Below are 18,785 nucleotides of genomic sequence, written 5' to 3' on the forward strand. Positions count from 1 at the left end.
GGGACCTCGGGGTGAGGGGTTAGCTCATTATTCAGCACCCACCCTTGGAGGAGAATGAGGGCTGAAAGGAGCCAAGCTAGAAGCTAAGCCTGGAAAAAATACTTTGTAGGACCAGTACCTGATCTAGTAAGGAGGAGTGAGGGGCGCAAGGACTGTGGAAGAACAGGGTAAAAGGAGCTCATGGCCAGAGGGTGAAGGAGGAGACACAGTCTGGGTTCCTGTTGCCAAGGTCCCCATTTTCTTTGCTTCCACTATTATGCCAATTTCACCTTACCCAGACCAGGCCTGGGCCATGTCCTGCTAAAAGCTCCTGAGGCCTAAATGTAGCAGAGTCAGGGTCCTGGGGCACCTATGCCCAAGGTCCATCTTTGCATGTCTACCCTGAAATGACACTACCAACAGCTCCACTCCACAAGCCAGCCTCCACAATCCCTCAGACATAGGCTTTTCAGGGCTTGGGACCAGCCCAGAGAACAAGCAGCAAGCAGCCCTGCCAGCTCCAGCAGTTGTTGCAGCCACGGCAGCAGCCACAGACAAAGCAGCAGCAGCATGGGACTCGTTCACTAAGGGTGGGTGCATGGCTAATGTAGGATCATTGGCCCTCATTTGTTTCTAGGGTCACAAGCAGCAGGCGCTGCCAGGATGCCCACTGTAAAAACATAAAGGGGTAAAGCTGTGACCTTCCTCTGGGTCTGGAGGCCCCCACCCTAGAATAAAGGTATGCTCCAGGACACATAGCCTCTTGTGCCTGGTCTAGCAGCCTCTTGATCATCAAACAGTATGTCTCCCAATGACTATCAAGAGATATCCACAACCTCACTTTGGTGCCAGGCAACTGGAAGCCTAAAGGCTAGAAGTGGTCAATACTGTTTAGCTCTGTATGGTAGCACAAGGTCCTTGCTTCCTGATTCCTCTCTCCCACTGTTATGACTACACACGTACACACATACCACACCACATCCATGCAAATGGACACATATACCTACACCACACACACACACACACACACACACACACATGCAAACTGACACACAAGCCTACGTATGTGCATTAGGTCAGAGGTGTCCAAGCACCTGAGCCGAAAGTTTCTGCTTTTTTCTCAGGGTGCTGGTTCCCTGCTAGAGGGCTCTGCTGCTGTGTCAGGGCAGCGGCGGGGCACTGCATGGCTGTGAGAGGCAATTGAGGTGGCTTCCCCCACAGAAAGCCAGGGAAGACCTGGTCTCAGGAGTAGAGGGGCCCCAGGGAGCAGACGGTGCAGTTTGAGTTCCCTTGTTTGGACAAGGGCTTCTCAAAGACTGTTTTTCTGTCCCCGAGTAAACATGCTGACGCAATGGCTGCTGTTCCCTTCCAGGTTGTCCTCTGGGGCAGAGGACTAGTCTAAGTATTCCAGATCTCCAGAGGGGCCCAGGAGGCCCTTGATGGGCAAGCAGTGATCAAGGCACCCAGAGCACATGCAACATGTGCTTAGCACTTAATGCATAAGAGTGGGCCAGGAGGGACGAGTGAGCTCAGGTCTCCAAGGCAAGACAGTGTGGGATGCTGAGGCTCAGGGCCTGAGCCCAATAAGGTGAAGTACAAAATCCCACAGGCTCCCTCCCCTCCTGGGGGCATCTCTCCATCAGGGAAATCTGTTATACTCTAGGAAGGGTATCTGCTAAACAGGGGCCATAGTCCCTAGCCACAGTGGCTCGTGCTGGATTCCGATCATGAATGTGATACTCAGTCTTGACCCTAGGAAGGATAAGGTTTGGAAGCAGCTAAGGCTGCTTGGGGTTTCGCTCCCCACTGAGAAGTCCCAGGGCTTCCTGCTGACATCAGTTAGAACATGACTGGCTTGCTTGTGTTTCTTCATTTTTAAACGTTTAATGTGTTGACTGTTTTGCCTGCATGTATGTCTGTGTACCACATGCATGCCTGGTACCCATGGAGGTCAGAAAAAAGGTGTCAGAATCCCTGGGACTGGAGTTGTAGAAGGTTGTGAGCCATTAAGTGGGTGTTGGGAATGGAACCCAGGTCTTCTGTAAGAGCACCCAAATCTCTTGATCACCAAACCATCTCTCCAACATCTGTCACTCCATTGACTGCCAGGGTTCAGTTGACCTGGCCAGCTAGACAGATATTCCAGATGTTCTCTTCCCTCATGGCTCTAAGTGTGTCCCTCAGGAAGCTACAGTGCTCGATTCTAGAGGACAACCTTCCCTAAATAGAGAAGTATGGGTCTTGGGCTCAGGCCCCCTTGCTAGAACCTCCAAACAAACTCTCAAGTCTTGCTCACATATCTTTCCCACACAGGGTTTCTCTGTGTAGCCTTAACTGTCCTGGAACTCACTCTGTAGACCAGCCTGGCCTCGAACTCAGTAATCCACCAGCCTCTGGCTCCCAAGTGATGGGATTAAAGGCATGCGCCATCACCGCCCGGTGTTATTTTGCTCACACTTCTAACACCACCACTTCTCTGTTGTCACAGGCAACAATGGACATAGCCCCTCCCACAGGAAGTTTAAGGAGTTTGGAGCCCAGTGGCAGCACAAGCTCAATCCTAGAACACCACAGCATTTCTCTACACCTTGGGTTTATGGCACATGTCACTTTGTGTGTTGGTTCTAACCCTAGCCTTGTATGTAATGGTGTCCTGGGGAAGATCTTGTTACCTCTGAGCCTCAGTATTCCCATCCCATAAAGGAGGCATGAGCAGTGGGTAGTCATTAAAAGGCCTTCAGGGCTTGGGATGTGGCTGCTGGTAGAGTGCTCACCCGGCATGCATGAAGCCCTGGGTTCCATCATAGCACCTCATAATCCCAGAACTCAGTTAACGGCCATCTTTATCTATATAGTAAGTTTGAGACCAATCTGGGTTACCTGGGACCCTATCCCAAGAAAAAAAAATTAAGAAAATAATTTTTTAAAAAGAGCCAAATGACCCCAGTCACAGGAAATATATTATTTCTTTCTTTCTTTTTTCTTTTTCTTTCTTTCTTTCTTTCTTTCTTTCTTTTTTTTTTTTTTTTGTGGCAGTGTTTCATTATGTAGCTAGCCCTGGCTGGCTTGGAACTGGATATGTAGACCAAGCTGGCCTTAAACTCACCTGCCTGCCTTTGCTTCTTGAGTTCTTCCTCATGTGCACCTTAGAGTTTCAAGGAGCTGAGTCTAAGGTGCCTTTATATCTATCTATTTCCACTGAGCATGGAACAGAGTTCAAAGCTTGGATCCCAGTAAGATTAGCCAAAAGCCAATGGCCTGCAGAAGCTCCTAAGGTCCACTATGTCTGATGACAAACACCAGCATCCTCAGTGGGAAGAGGCCCCAGAGACGATGAATGACCACCGTCAGTGGGCACAGGCGCCTGCTGGAGATACACAGCTTGTTCCCCGACTAGGCAAGGTTTGCAAATAAATGGGAAAACAGACACAGGTTAAAAATAACGCACAGGGTGGGGGGTGGAGGTTATTTGTGTGCGGTCGTTCATTAAACTGCAGTTTACACTAATGGAAAGCTTGGGCTGCTGGGTGACACAGACCCAAGTTGGGAAAATTCCTGAGTGATCCACGTGTCCAGGCCACAAGGGATGGGCCGTTGTCCACCAAGGCTGCCTGGGAGGAGCTTCCAGCCTTCCCCTCACACTGCATTAGAGCTCTCATCTGAGCTTCTGAGGGCACAGGCTCTGGCAGCAGGGAGCCCTGGGGTGTCTCCCTCCTTTTTGATATGCAGTGTCCGCAGGAGTGCCAGGGAATGAAGGAGCCTCAAATACCCAAGAGTGCTGAGGGCACTTTACCGGGGGGTCTCTAGACAGTGCCTGATAATCAGGGAAGCATAGAGGACCCAGGGAAGTCTCCAGACCTTCACCGCCAGTAAAAGGAGGAGGATGAGCATTAGGGGTATGTGATCTCACACAGTGGAGGCAGAAAGCACTCAAGAAAGATGCAGCACTAATTGCCCTCTAGTTTGTGGATTCTGGCCTGGGAATCTATGATTGATAGGAGGCAGGCAGCCCTAAGGTAGAAATGACCAGTGAGTGGCAGGACATGACTTTGGAGGCTTGCTGGCTCTGTATACAGGACAACCTGTCCAACAGACTTCCTGCTCTCTCTTTCAGTGTGAGCCCTGAGTGGTTAGTGCTTGGGTCATCATGCTCATTAAAAGCCTGACCCATGGCCCGCTGAGCCTGGGCTTCCTGGGCAGACAGAAAACAGCCACAGTTTGAACAGCTAAATACTGACAAAATTGTATGTGTTTATGGGTACAGAAGGCTATGATCACATCACAGACAAAAGTGCAAGGCCATTTGGCACCACAAGCAACAGTGAGCCCTGTGCTATCACTGGCTTCATGCAGACACTGCAGTCCATCACCCAGACTCTACTCTTCTGGATTCTCAGAGCCTCAGGGAAGGTCAGGCCAATTTTTTGGTTTTTAATTAACAAACCGCATTGGCCAATTAGAAATGCTGGAAGGCCTGGCAAGCATCGGTGGGAACAAGCCTTTATTTTGCAAGCTGGGGGTGGGGGGAACCACACTCACTCTAATATCTTCCCTCTAAATGGATTAAAGAAATTGGAGTCTTCTCTGACATTAGATAAATGCATGTGGTAGATAGAGCCCCCAAGGCCAAGAGAGTCAGGACTGCACGCCAGCTGGAATGCGACCATATCCCAATGGTGATGGGTACTCCTTAACCACCCATCCCTTAGAAGATCTTGACAGATGCGCCCAAGGATACCTGGACACAGCACTGCAGCCAGAGAGAATGGAAGCAAACTAGACATTTTCACACAGAGCAAGGAGAATAGGAGGCTCTGTAGCCACAGAGCAGAGGCCAGTTGCCCCGGCTGTGCACCACTTTCTACAGCATCTGAGACACAAGCAGAAGGAAGGGGTGAGCATAATGAAACCCCAGCACTCTGGAGGCTGAGGCAGGAGGATTGCAGTGAGTTCCAAGCCAGCCTGGGCTCCAGAGTGAGACCCTATCTCCAAAAATCAAGACAAACAAAACAACACCAGATTGAGACTGGAGCATGCATAAAGTGGAGCCAGAGAACAGTGTCTACTCATGACAGTCCATCATCCAACAGTAAAGGCACCCAGAGGAGGCCTGGGAATGGCTACAAGGACAACCTGGAGCTGCAGGCTACCCTGGGGGAAGGTGCTGCAGCTGAGGGACTGTACAGGGCCTTTCTTCCTCCCTCAACAGCATGACTGACCTCTCAGTACCAACCTGAAGCAAATACAGACAAACATGGATGCCTTGGTAAATCTGGCACACTCTGACTCTCGTGGCTAGCGTGGCTTCAGCTGGTTTATGTGGTTTCTGAGTTTAAAGCTTTCACGATGTTTAATTATTAATCAATGTTTTTATTAATGAAAGGAAGTGTTTCTCCCTATTCTGAGAACCCGTGTCATCTCTAGACAAAACCATGTCCTGGCTGGGCCCTCACTCACAGTCGACCTAGTTCATGCTCTTGCCAAGTCTTCTCTTCATCCCTACGAGCCTGGCAACATGACAGCCCATTTCATAGATGAACAAGAGAAACTGAGGTCTGGACACTCAAGGTCACTCGGGGTGGGAGCTTCATGGCAAACAATCCAGAGTCTATATGCCTTGGCATTCAGCAAGACACCTAAACTGCGCAGACATGTCACACAGCAACCATGGGACACTTGCTGGCTAGAGAGAAGAATAGGCTCCATTAAGCTTGGATAAAAAGAAGTTGGGACCAGTAGGCGGCAGGGAGATCCTAGCTCACTGAGTAGTTGTGTCTAACCTTTGACATTAGGATAGGACATTGTCTTAGTTAGGGTTTACTGCTGTGAACAGACACCATGACCAATGCAAGTCATATAAAAGATATGGGACTGGCTAACAGGTTCAGAAATTCAGTCCATTATCATCAAGTTGGGAGCATGGCAGCATCCAGGCAGGCATGGTGCAGGAGGAGCTGAGAGTTCTACAATCTTCATCTAAAGGCTGCTAGTGGAAGACTGACTTCCAGGCAGCTATGGTCTTAAAACCCACACCCATAGTGACACACCTACTCCAACAGAAGCCACACCTTCTAATAGTGCCACTTCCTGGGCCAAGCATATACAAACCGTCACAGACCTTGTCATCGACAAAGTTCACACTAGAGAACTACACAATTGAGTTACAAGAACAAAACAAACAACAACAATAACAAAGCCAGATGCATGCCCTAATCCAAATACAATATTTTAATAAACTTTATGCTTTTGTCTTGGCCTATATTCATTACAATCCTCAGCCTAACAAGGCGCACAGATTAGACGCATCTGAAAGAGGGATAAGGGAGGCCTATGAGATGGCTCACTTGGTAAAAACAGGCCCTCGCCCGCAAGCCTCGTGACCTGAATTAAATCCCTGGAATTTATATGGTAGAAGAAAAGAATCATCTCATCATCTCCCACAGACTGTCCTCAGACACTGTAGCATGTTTCCTCTCCGCCCCAAAACGTTTGGGTTTTTTTGCCTTTTTTTTTTTTTTAAGGAAGGAAAGGGCTAGGTGTGGTGCTACACATCTTTAATCCTAGAAACCAAATGGCTGAGACAGGCAGTTCTCTGAGACGTCAGGACCAACCTGGTCTAGACAGGGAGTTCCAGGCCAGCCAGGACATGTAGTAATGGGACCCTGTCTAAAAAAATAAAAAAATAAAAGAAAGGAAGAAATGGGATATTGAGTTAGACTAATGATGGGTCACCCTGAAAAAACAGGCTAGCCTCCACTAATGTGGGTGCCCTGAAGAAACAGACTAGCCTCCACTGATGTGGGTGCCTGGAAGATATGAGTGATATGAGCTAGATATTGGGTGCTGAGCCCACCCCAAACATCTTGCATCTACTATGTACCTGTTGGGGACACTGGATATTGACCCAGACCGAGACAGGGACAAGCTTTTCATCCAGGGCAGGGCATCTGAGATGCAGGCAAGCAAGAGGCCTAGCTAAGCTAGTGCCATGTTTGGGGCAGGTCCACAGAGCCAGGTTGTGCTCAGGCAGGTTAGATAGCCACATGACCACCAGCACTAGCTGCCCCGAATCATACTGAAGGAAGTGGGGTGAGAATGTCTGTGCCCCTGGCCATCAGGGACCATACGCCTCCATCCTCTCTACCTTCAGTTGAGACTACAGGAAAAGTGTCCCAGGTTGCTCAGCTCCAGTTCTCCTGGGAAGGTGGGCACTGGTGGTGGTGGATGCCATCAGGGAGGGCTTGTAATGGGAACGAGCCCCCTGGGATACAGAGAAGAAAGGGCAGCAAGGATGTACGTCTGACCACCTAGATTCACGGAGCCTGGACTAGTTGACAGACACTCTTAAGCATCCCACCCAAGCTGTGCAACACAGATACATCCCCCAGGTGTCAGTCATCAGGTCTCTATCCCCTTTCCCCAAAGACCCTCTATAATAGCTTACCTGCCTGGCCATCGGCCATGACTAACAGTGGCCACTGAGATGAGACCAGCAAGCAAGCCCTGCCTCGAGCAGCCTCACCCTTGGGTTAACAGGCTGGGGTTGAATTTCTGGGTCAAAGCAACAGCCTCTTTACATCCTAAACTCCCTATCGATATGTAGCCCAATGCCCTCCTCTTCCTAGCAGCCTTGCCTGCCCTTTGGGGACCTGCTTTCTAGGGACTTGTCATTCTGTTGCTATTCAGAGGCAGAATCTAGGCCTCTCAGCAGCTGGGGCCCACGCTTTCCTGCAGGTGCCAGGCCCAAAGTGGAAACCCAACATATCGCCGCAGTGGGTGAGGGCTCCTTTCAAAGCTGGCTGCTCTGTCCCTCTGCCCACAGAGGTCAAAGGATGCCACAGGGCATCAGGTAAAGGCTTGTTGCTCATGCTGGTGCCTGCTTTCCACAGCTGCTTCTGTCCTGGTCCAAGGGACTGCAGGACAGTAGGGTGGGGCCATGGGAAAGCAGGCTTTGTCACCAGTAGCAGGTACATCAGCCATGGGGAAGCCACACAGGCTGCAGAAGCTAGACTTGAGTGTTGAGTGACACTGAATGCATCCATCTGTGCCAGTGTGTGAGAGCCGGTAGAAGGAAAGAGCAGCTTTCAAACTCTTTAGAATAAACAGAAACTTCTGTGCAAAAAAAACATGATGTGACTTTAATGATAGAAAATGGCTTAAGGAGCAGTGGGAGGGGGCAGAAGAGGCAGGGGAGGGGCTGCTCTGTGGAGAACCTTTGCTTGCAGAAGTTCTTGCTTGGACATCATGTGCTTACAGGACTCCCTGGATCTGCTGGCTAGAGGGCAGAGTCAGGTAAAAGAGCCTTAAGAATAGAGAACTTGATGCTGGGTGAAGGTAACCTTGCGTTCCTATTAAATGAGAGCTGGGGCATCAGCAGCAGCCTGACTTTACCTAGAGAAGCCTGGAAAGGGTCAGAGAAACAGGGCTCAGGATCAGGCATGTGGAACTCTGGAACAAGAGGGTGGCATCTAAGGACTCAGAGCTGCCAGGCCCTTCCCACAGCCAAGTCTTCCCAGGGGACAGACAGGGCATGCTCCAGAGGCCAGAATGGCCTGGGAACTGCCACCATCCCTGCCATTCAGTCATCTTGGAGACTGAATACCAGTTCTGGTACCCAGGCCTGGGCTAATGAAAGGTCTGATTCCTAAGCAAAGGGTTGACTGGTAGGCAAATGGGGGTCAGAGATAAGAGATACCATAGTTCTCGAGGCCTTGGATCAGGGAGTCTCTCTGGACCTGCTCCATGTGAAGATTCTGTGTTCTGGGATCCCAGTTCTGTAGGTGATGGAAGGCATATTCTAGACACTGGGGTTCAAACAAGCCCCCTCCTTCGGAATCACTGCCTTTCACATGTTGGATGTCCACTACCCACACAGACAGCTCGGGACAGCTGGGACTGAGGCTAAGGTCATAAGTAGAGAGGGAGCTATAAAGGGAGGGGTGGGCAGGTCCTGAGTGGAAGCAGGGTCCACTCGGGATTCCATCTGCAGAAGGCCCATGGTGACAGCCGGTGGGAGTGCTGAGGGAGATGATGGCTGAAGGGTGAACACCTTTGACTGGGACTTTAAGGAATATACAAGTCAGTCAGCACATAATGGCTGATGTCACCCAATACTGGGGACTTCACTTGAGTCTAGTGATACACACAAGGATAGGCAAAGGACCATCATGGTAGAACACTTGGGATACAACATTTCTGTAAGGTTTCAATGGCCAGGCCTCTCCATCCACTCATCCTACCCAGGCCCTTGTGAGTCTCAGAAGCGAGGTATGGTACCAAGGATCTGACTGGCCTGACTGGGATTGTGGCTGGTTGGAGGGACCAAGGGTGGTCCAGAGCTTAGCAGCTCCTCACTGTCCTGGCTCACCCTTCCAGAATAAAGAACACAAGCACTACTCCAGTCCGTGACCCACAGGCTGAACCCCTGAACGAAGGTGACTTTCTAATACAAAGTTTTTCTTGTAAACCAGAAACCTGGCCTGCCTTCTTCGCCAAGCCCTATGCCTAGTGATCAGCCCCAGGCTCCTCTACCTCTGTACTTGGGGAAGCAGCACTATGATCAATGTACCAGACTCTGGGAGGTGGTTTGCCTCCTAGCCTGAAAAAGAAGGCAAAGGCAGAGTTCAGACAGGAGCCACCTCAGCCTGTGAGTAGAGACCACTTCCCAGGCCTGATCCTCTCTTAAGGGACCTGAACTCTCTACACTGTACTCACCCAGAAAGTGTGCAGGATCCCCTCCCTGCTGTGCATCCCTGCCCGGGTGCCACTGCCTGTATTCCTGTTCATGTTCTCCAAGGTAGGGTGTGAGAATCGGTCCCCTCAGTAGAAAGGAAAAGTTATAGGCCACCAAACAGTCTCTGCATTGTTCCTGGAGGCCTGGCTTCTCCCTATGCAGGCACTCTGTGTGCCCACCAACCCCAGGAGAGATGGTTCTGTAACTTTACAGGTTTCCAAACTCCTCAGGCCTTTATCCAAGGAAGGAAACCCCACACCAGGCCAGCAGCCTATGGACAGGAGATCTCTTAAGTCTCTACTTAAGTTATGAGCCCTGATGAGTTAACTCTTTCTTGTCTGGCTTTGAGGGAGGGGCAACAGCCACCCGCACACACCACATAAGGATACAAGTGTCTTCTGCTCCAAGGCTGATCTGCAGGAGCCATTCTTAATTCAGAGGCTGGTGGCTGAGAGGCAAGAGTCACACACAATACCATAGTAGGTCTCCTACCTCCTGAGGCTGGGAAGGCAGGGGAGGAAAAGGCAAGGTGGGCAGTTGGCTTCAGACATGCCACTTCTAGGGATTTCCTTTCTAATCTCACACAACTACCAAAGGCTGACTGTGTGCCAGGCTCCAGGGATTGAGCCTAGATCTCACATTCAAACAACAGACAATGACGCTAGGTGATAGTACCCTTTCGCAGTCTGCTTCTGGCCCAACTGTTCTCTGAATATTTGGACATCCAATTAAATAAATCAAGATAATTTCAGATATAGTTACAATCTGTTAAGAAGGAAACATGAGAGCTACTGAATTTCAAACAGACACTTTAGGACAGGGACAGAGAGTGTCTGGGGAGGAGTGACACCTTTGGTGGAACCTGGATCACACAGAGCTTGCCATGATCAGATCTGGGGGAACATTGACCCCAGAGACTGCAGCCAGTGCAAGGCCTTGGGGTAAGAAAACCAGGCATGTGGATGAGTCAATGGAAGTGAGAAATGGGGCAAGGTGAAAGCAGAAAACAGGGACCAGGTGTAGCTCCCTTGTGACCATGAGCCTACCCAGAGACTCACGATGAATAGAAGGACTGGGAAAGGTCAGGTTACACACACACACACACACACACACACACACACACACACACACACACACACTCCTTTGCACCTTGGCAGTGCTGGGAATGGCAGCCAGACCATCACAGACTTGGAATAAGTGCTCTGTCTCTAAGTCTGGGTGTATAAAGGCTGCTCACTGTCTGCTGGCTGGAGGACTAGGTAGGTGTGTGATAGGAAGGGACAGCCAGTGAGCTGGGGAACAATGATGTCCTACGCAGGGGTTGGACAGATGGGAGGCTAGGAAAGTCCTGTGTAGCTTGAGCTTAGAGCCTGAGTGGCCCCGAGCCTTGATCAAAGGCCACTGTATATTCTAGGCTCTTCTACACTGGTCAATCTACACTGGTCAGCCAGACTTGTGCCTTGACCTATAAAGGTTTTCTCTTATGTCTCAATGACCCGGATAAACTTGGTAAGGCTACAATTGACCAGGGTGACCCTAGGGGTCAGACTAGGTGGCTCCCCGACCTTTTCTCAATGGTTTTTATGTCCCTCCCATCCCACAGGTCTGCCATCACCCTTATAAGGATCCCTTTGTGGGCCAGCCCTCTGCACATCTGCCTCACATCCTTCCTTCTATGAAGATATGAAGATTCCCCAGTTAGACCCGTGGACAAAGAACTCCAAGCTAGAGCCTCTGTTTTGCCCTGATGGCATCCCAAGTCCTCTCCTGATGCCATGACTGGTGCCAGTCCCCTCAGCTTAGATGCCAGAACAAGGCAACCAGCTTCCCATGTGCACATGCTCCTGAGCCTAAGCTTGGAAACTGCAATGCAAAGACAATTCCAATGGGATCCCAAATCCAAGGCCTATGTCCTTGACCCCAGTGCAAAATTCTTTATCTATGCATATTCTCTAATGAGGGATCAGTAAACCCTTAGGGATCTGGGCAGGTTATGAATTCTTTATCTTTGAGTTAAGGCTCAGTAAGTCACATGAAGATTCACAGGGGACAGTAGTTTTCCTACAGGACATCTTTCAATAGCAACAGGATATTCCAAGACAGGCAATATGGCTTTTAGTGGACAGCCTGTGGAAAGGCCAGCTTTACTGTGTGGCCCCACCCAACACTGAAGATGCTCACTTGGGCTGCATAGCCAGCCCTGCAAACAGTCTGCAGTGTCTCCAGGGAGCCTCTGAACTCAATGTGCTTGAGGTCATTTGTATCTCAGCATCAGAATTCAAGCTCCCAGGCCTCCCTGGGAGACCCACATGTTTCCAAGAAGCAGCCCCACGCTCTGACCCACCCTTTTCTTGAACAATAAAATGGGGATGAAGGCTCCAGGACACACCCCTACTACCTTGAGCAAGCTCAGCATCCGTGTGCCAGGAGTGGCATGTGTCTACTTGCATGTGGCTGAACCACAGATGGCTCAAGGCCCCAATACAGCTCCTAGACACAACACTCCTCAGCACGTGCCATTTCTGTCTTTCCCCCACCCTCATGTGCCATGCTGGATCTCTACTGTAGCTCAGAGTGCTACTTGTAAGAAACCTGGGTGACAAGGGAAACTGACCCTAGACATCTTCAGCATAGCAGACACAATCAGGGTGTGGGGGAAGGGATGCCTTAGGCATCAGCAGAGAGCCCAGAGCCAAGCTTGGAAGGACTCCCACCCCTTGGCTGGGAGGGAGAACCCCTCTGACATCCAGGATGTGCTGTTGCTTGGGTTGGGCCTCAGCACAGTAGTGTCCCCAAGACGAGATGAGGCTCAGCACTGTGGGGGAGTAGCCTCACCCAGATGCTTCACCCTTCTCTAAACACTGCCTGGCGAGCCAAACCAGACAGTCGCAAACACTTGGTTCCTTGGCACCCAGGCCTTGTGTTTGTTAAAAGGCCCCACTCCGCTGCCCCATACACGTGCAGGCAGACAATAGATCTGCAGTCAGGAGCCTGAAAGGGACAGCCAGATGTCACCACTTGCCACCCAGATCACCCTGATTTGTCTGACACCTACAAAGCTCTCTGCGCTCCTCTGGAACCCCACCAAGTTCCAAATCTCAGCAAGCACCCCCACCTCCCTCCATACTACTGCTTGAGCAAAGATATTGGGGTAAAAATGTAGTAAGGACAGTCAGCCATTTGGCTGTTATTGCAGAGGGGAGGAAGAATGACAGATACAGACAGACAGACAGACAGACAGACAGACAGATGGATGGATGATGGGGACACGGAAAAAACTCAAAAGTGCAATATCCACCCCAAGAGTCTTTCCCACTTCTCCAGGCCCTGACACCACCACTTCTGCTCCTGTGACCAGACAGAGAGGTGTTTTGTAAAGGCTGGAGCCAAAGGTGGACACATATAGGAATCTTTAAGTATAGGCAAGTGGGTGACAAGTCCCAGGGACAAACGGAGAGAGTGAAAGATAAAGAAATTCAAATCAGTGGTTCTAGAAAGCCAAGCCCAGCCTGGCTCAAGGTGAGTGAGGGGTGAAGAAGCACCCCCTTGGCCCTGGTTGGGGGTGTCTACCCACACCCCCAGGAGCTACTCATAACTGGGATCAGGGACTTGGACCTAAAAAGCCAGGACATCTGAAGTGGGGGGCAAAGCCAGCTGGACCTGTAGCCGGGAGGGGCTCAAGTCCTACCCCACCCCAGTCGCAGAAATCCTCAAGTGCAGCTTAAGTCATCTGGACAATGCCAAGCGCCCTCCCTTTCTTTAGGAGCCCAGTCCTATGAGAGGCTGTGGGTGGACAGAGTCCAAGGGCAAGGTGGGTCAGCAGCCACTTGCTCTGCGGACCCTGACGAACCATCCTGGGAATCAAGCCAGGGAACTGAGATCTCAGCCCCAAGATCTTACAGGACCTCTTAGACACCTCTTCCCTGCTATTTGCTGGGTTGGGGTACAGACCCCTCCACTCCCAGGGTCGGAGGCTGCCAGACCCTCCCACCCATTCGCCTAGTCCTGACTTCTTTTAGCCTCACCAAGTGGGAAGCGGGGCTGGACATGCCGCACCCACACGCGGGCCCCACCCGCCACCCAGAAGTCCCCACACACTCGGGCTCCCCAAGCCAGCGCTGTTTGCCATACAAGCTGATGTCAGGGTCTACTCGGATCTATCCAGGGGCTCCCCAAGACCAGTCCCTGAGGGTTTCCCGACCCCCACGCCGGTTCTGTGGCCCTGCAGCCTCTCAGGCCTGCGTAGTCCCCTCCTGGCCTTCCCCGGCCTTCCACCAGCCCCATCCTTCCCGGTCCCCAGCAGCGGAGCTCCTACCGTGCTGGTTGCACTCAGTGCTGGGGCCGGGGCCGGGCCGCGCTGGGCCCGCGAGGGGCTCAGCTGTCGCTGAGCAGCAGGAAATACCAGAGGGCTGATCCAGGCGAGGCGGAGCGAGGGAGCGGAGGGCGGAGGAGGGAGGAGAGTGCGGCGGACGCAAAACCCCGGGTGGACCAAGGGCGGATCGGCTGCTGGGGAGGCGCGCTGGGGACCCAGTCCCTGCCCAGAGCCTGAGCCTCCTCCCCGGTGCACGCTGGGGGCATAGGAATCCTTAAGTATAGACAAGTTGGTGGCACCTGCACGCCAGGGCTGGGGACACCGCCCCACAACTAGCCAAAGGAGGGGAGAGTGGCGGTAAACAGCGCTGATCTTGGGAGGGGTGTTCTATTTAAGAAGCATACATAGTTGTGGTGCCCCTTCCCTTTCCAGAACACAAGAGGACCCCCCCCCCGAAACCAAACCCCACTGGTCTTGTCCTACTCAGGGGCTCAAGGGGACCCCTTGGTCGCCAACCACGATTCCCACTACACTTCTCTCAGGATGCCTTGGTTGAGAATCTGACTCTTGGGGCTGGAGAGATGACTCGGAGGTTAAGAGCATATGCTGATCTTCCAGAGGATCGGGGTCCACTCTCAGCACCCAGGGCAGGCTGCTCACAGCCACCTGTAACTCCAGCTCCAGGTGACCTGACAACCTCTTTTAGCGTCTGCTGGCACCCACACCCATGTGACATCACACACACACACAAACAGAAATAATAATGATTTTTTAAACTGATTATTGTGAGAACCAAGTTCTCCTGTGTGCCTACCATCCTTTACCACTCCCCAAGAACTTTCCTGACTCCTCGATCCTCTTGTATTTAGAAGACACTTTTCTAATTTCATACCACCCATATATAGAGGCTGATTTTAGGGGGTCTCCAGCCAAGACCCTCAACATGAAGGTTTTATTGGGATGTGTGTGAAAGGGTCCTTCCGGTAGAGTTCCCAAGGGCCACCCAAGCAGGGAGTCTGGCCTGCCTCCTCCACAGCGCTGGAATCAGGGAGAACACAGAAGGGTGTAGAGGCTTTCCCACCAGAACCTTCAACCTAAGGAATACCGGTGTGAGCGTGGGCAGAGCCCCAGCTGATTCCCATATTGTTAGTGGGTGCTGGACAGCAGAAGTGCTTCCAGGCTATGGAAAACCACTGCTGCTAAAAGCCACTGGGTAGGGCTGTGGTGTGCAAACTGGGAATAGCCAACTTCCAGTCTCCGTTGACCCCTTATTCACTCAGCCTCCAGCCATGCCTACCCTGCTAGATAGGGGCTAGGGTTCCACCTGGTGGGCAAGTCCCAGCGTCTCGTGCACAGGCAAGGAGGTCAAGTAGGCTCATTCTCAATTCATCTTGGGGCCATCCCTGCCCAGCCCCAGTCACCTGGCGAGGCCTTCGGATGCAGAACTGCTCAGACAGGATGCTCAGGGCCATGGTGGAACTGCCTTCTTGAGATCTGAGGGGTGGCTCTGCTCTTCCAGCAGGACTGTGTGGTGTGGGCCGGCCTCACAGATGGAGACCAGCCTGCCTGCCAGGTTTGCCTCAAGCTCAAACAAAAAGCTGGGTGTGGCTGTTAGAACCCAGAAACCAGCAGTTGCTAGAGCCAGTCCTCGGGGGACTCAAAGAAGAAAACAAGGTCCCTGTCCCCTGGGGCAGGGTCTCAGCAGAGTTGCCTTCACTGGTTGTATGAATATGGATTATAGGAGCCAGATTACTGGCCAAATGGGGGGAGGGTTGGGCGTGATAGCTGGAAGGGTGGGCTAAGGAACACAGTCTAAACGAGATTGCCCCAGTGCCAGATGGTCAAGCGTGAGGACTGAGGAAGCACCACCTGTGTGGCTCAGGAACAGGTGCATAGCTGCAGCTAGGCGTCCCAGAAGTCCCCATTCTACTCCTTGCAGGGCTGGGAAAGGCATTCTTGTGAATGAGGGCAGGCTCTAACCTTGCCGCTGCTGAGCAGGGCTCTGTCATTCCTTCTGGGTCTTAGTCTGTCTTCTTTCTTTTAGGCTCTCGCGTGGCCTCAAACTCACTGTGTAGTTGAGGATGAGTCTGAACTCCTGTTCTTCTTGCCTACCTTCCAAGTGCTGGTATTACAGGTATGTGCCACCACACCTGGTTTTGGGTGGTGCTGAGCATAGAACCCAGTGTCTTCTACATTCTGGGCATAATACACTCTACCAAGTGAGCTACATCCTAGCCGAGTTGTCCTTCTGAACGGACCTCCTTTTCCTTGACAAATGAGCAGCATGTGTGTGGTGGGAGGTGGAGGCAAGAGCAAAGAGTCTTGGAGTGGGGCTTGCAGGGGTCACATGGGCAGGGGCACACTGATGAGTTCTAAGGCCTAGGAAAGAAAGCCTTGAGCAAGTTTGTGCAACTCTCCATGCTTCGGCTTCCTCACATGTAAGGCATGATAACGAGAGCAGTTTCCAGCACCAGCTGTGCAGGGTGGGAGAGCTTGGGGCATCCAGGAGTCAGTGCAGGCCAGGCAGTGGGAGCAGCAGGTGCCAGGAGTGAGGAGGCTATCTCCTCGGTGTTCACGGTGTGCCCAGGGTGGCCAAGTCGGGAGAAGGGCCTGAGGTAAGGTCAAGGAGGCTGGGAGGCTTAGCTTGCCTGGGAAATATGTGGATTTTGGTTTTATTTTGACTGAAGTGAACTAGATAGGAATTCTGGGAAGAGAACACAGGTCGACCCCAGGGTGATTTCCTCAGGTGCTGTCTACTTGGCTTTTTGAGGCAAAGTGTCTTATTGGGACTATAGCTTACCAATGGGGCTAGGTTGGCTTGCCAGCAAGCACCAGAGAGCCCTCTGCTTTAACCTTACCAAGGCAGGGATTTCAAGTGTGTGCCACCGTACTTGGCCTTTTAAAAAACAAACAAACAAACAAATAAAAAACAACTTGAATTCTGGGAGTGAAATTCAGATCCTCCTGTTTGCAAGGCCACCATTTTATCAACTGAGCTGTTTCTCCAGCCCATTGATCTTAGTTCTGTTTAGAAAGGAAAAAAACAAAAAAAACAAAAAAAAAACCAACCTGTCCTTACAGGGGACAAGCATGGCAGCAGGAGACTGGGATGTGGCTCTGTAGTGGAGCACCTGCCCGGCATTGGTGACCAATAGTCCCATGAAAGAATGGAACTCTAACCAGTCTTGAAAAGAAGCTAGAGAGATGCCTCAGTGGTTAAAAGTACAGTTCTTGCAGAGAATCCAGATTCCTGAGTTCAGGCTCACATTGGGTGGCTCAAAACCCCCTGTAACTTCAGCTCCAGGGGATCTGATTCCATCTTCTGGTCTCACTATGCAACTGTATTCATGGGCACAAGCACTCACACACACGCACATGCACATGTACACGTCAACATGCACATGCACACACACACACACACACACACACACACATGTATGCATGCCCACACTACTAAAAGTAAAATAAAATCTCAGCACTCAGGAGGCAGAGGGAGTTGGATCTCTGTGAGTTCAAGACCAGCTTGGACTCTATAGTGAGCTCCAGGACAGCTAGGACTATACAGCAAAACCCTGTTTGAAACAACAGCAAAACCAACAAACAAAGCAAAAAATAAATATTCAAAAAGGAGAGCCTGAGGTTGGTAAGGAGCCAGCCTGTGGCCCTCAGGACAGGGAAGGAGGTTCCCAGTCTAAGGTGGGGGGATCTATAGTGTCTAGGATGGATTTAGGGTTCCAGGTGGCTCCCCACCCCAGCCAGCTGGCTTTGGCCTGTTTGTGCCTCAGTTTCCCTATTTCCTTTGGAGGTAATACAAATATGGACTTCAGGAAGTGCTAAGTCTCCACTGGGGTCACTGAGGGGCACATGTTTTCTATGTTAAAGCACCTACCGTGTCAAAAGATTTGGGGCTTGAGGCTCAAGGGCAACATTGAGGTAGACTGGTTTTTGTTTTTTGTTTTTTTGGGTTTTTTTTTTGTAAGATATTTATTCAAAGAGTTACTAACACCAAAGACAGACAGACAGACAGCAGCATGGCAAGACTCCTAGGAGCATTCAGGTCCCAGGGCCACCGACAAACAGCACTGTGGGGTTTCTGATGAGGCTTTCAGGCCCACAAGGGAGAGCGATTTCTCTTCTTACAGGTCTCAGAGGAAGGGGGATTTTTCATGGAGTCGGGCTGTCTTTGGTTTCTGGTGGGCCAGCACAGGAGAAAAAGGGGGTCTTTCACTACCAGGAGTGAGGATATGGGGTGTCGAGGTGGGGCACATCCAGCTGCAGCACACCCTCTGTATGGGTGGGGAATGTACCACCCCATAGCCCTATGAAGGCCCGGGGTCTGGCAGTCTGAGCCTGTATGTCCTTGGGGTCTTGTGTCTGCCTTTGTCTCCTGGAATCCTGCACTTGGCCATCTTAGGGGTGCAGAGTCACAGACAGGCTCTGGGGAGGGGCTTGCCATTTTCTTACAGAAGAGAGAGGTTGCTGCAGGTGGGTGTGGCCTGAGGAAGAGTCCGGTCTCAGTTCTTTCTTGTTGTAATTAATTTTTCTATGAGTTGCACACATAAGGACTGTATTTACACCGCCTCCACCCACCCTGGATTCTCACATTTGTCTTCTGTAACATGCACTGTGCTTGACCTTATCTGCCAACCACAATCTCCTCACTGTCAGAGCTGCTTCCTTCTCTCCAGAAGTCTCCTTCCCTGGAGTGTATTCATGGCAGATGCTCAGAGTGACTGAGAGCTTCCTGACAAAGAGATGCAA

The 18,785-nt window shown here is 51.3% G+C and overlaps 1 protein-coding gene across 1 annotated transcript in view; it reads right to left on the reverse strand.

Annotated features, from left to right (window-relative positions):
• Osbpl5 (oxysterol binding protein like 5) overlaps nt 1–14,345 on the reverse strand; it is a 54,557-nt gene extending 40,212 nt beyond the window's left edge. Inside the window, exon 1 of the mRNA XM_031388992.1 lies at nt 14,028–14,345. The gene's annotated coding sequence lies outside the window, so the exon portion shown is untranslated. The remainder of the gene's footprint in view (nt 1–14,027) is intronic.
• Between the last annotated feature and the right edge of the window lie 4,440 nt (nt 14,346–18,785).

The sequence above is a fragment of the Mastomys coucha genome, unplaced genomic scaffold, assembly GCF_008632895.1.
Source record: "Mastomys coucha isolate ucsf_1 unplaced genomic scaffold, UCSF_Mcou_1 pScaffold21, whole genome shotgun sequence".
NCBI lineage: Eukaryota > Metazoa > Chordata > Mammalia > Rodentia > Muridae > Mastomys > Mastomys coucha.